Source organism: Pocillopora damicornis, chromosome 7 (assembly GCF_964200805.1).
Source record: "Pocillopora damicornis chromosome 7, jaPocDami1.2, whole genome shotgun sequence".
Lineage (NCBI taxonomy): Eukaryota > Metazoa > Cnidaria > Anthozoa > Scleractinia > Pocilloporidae > Pocillopora > Pocillopora damicornis.
The window spans coordinates 13,670,131-13,670,936 of record NC_142676.1 but is presented as its reverse complement, the minus strand read 5'-3'; positions in this window follow the sequence as shown (position 1 = coordinate 13,670,936).

The window sequence follows — 806 nt, the reverse complement described above, 5'->3', positions numbered from 1 at the left end:
CTGTTTTTTTAATTGGTTTGTTAGAATTTTGTGCCTGTAGTTCAAATATCACGGTAATTTCAGTTATTCCTTTTTCTGCAACAATCTGTTGTTGGGTTTCTGTTAACTTTTAATTCCTAGATGAAAGGACCGTCTCCACAGTTATTATATTTTGTAGGTAGAAAAAGAAGTAAAGAGAGATTGAGGATGTATGTTCAACATTGTGTGCGCATTGTGTACATCTATCTTGCGCACTGACTCGTTGAAAATCGAGTTTTTCTCAAACAATCAGGTTATGAGCTTGAGATTTCTTTTGTTTGATAGTTGACGAGGGTGCAGCCCGACTCAACTATTACGCATAGAAATTGAGAGCAAATAATCGAATTGTTTTAGGCTAAATCTTACTAGTTGAGAAAACTTTGTCTAAATCCTCTTCATAGACACTTTGAAAACAAAAAGAAGCAGTCGTCATTTTGTTTGTGCTATCCACAACAGAATAGGTAGTGAGTAGCTTAGCCAATCAGAGAACAGCATTTATGGCATTCATGATAGAAGGCTTGTAGATTTATACTTTAACTCAATAGAAACATAATATATCCGTTCCATATCTTAAATAACCATTTCCTTTAGCGATTCTGGTACTTGAGGAAAAGGGCAGCTTTGTCAGTTCCTATTTTCTCTTCTATAAACAACACAATAAAGGTAAATTAACATGCCTCTCCAATGACTAGGTAAAGTCATGACACTGAAAGTAGCTTCTTCAAAAGGTGTGCAAAATTATCACTATCAACTCATGCTGGTCAATGCTGAAAGGGAGTTTTCATGAA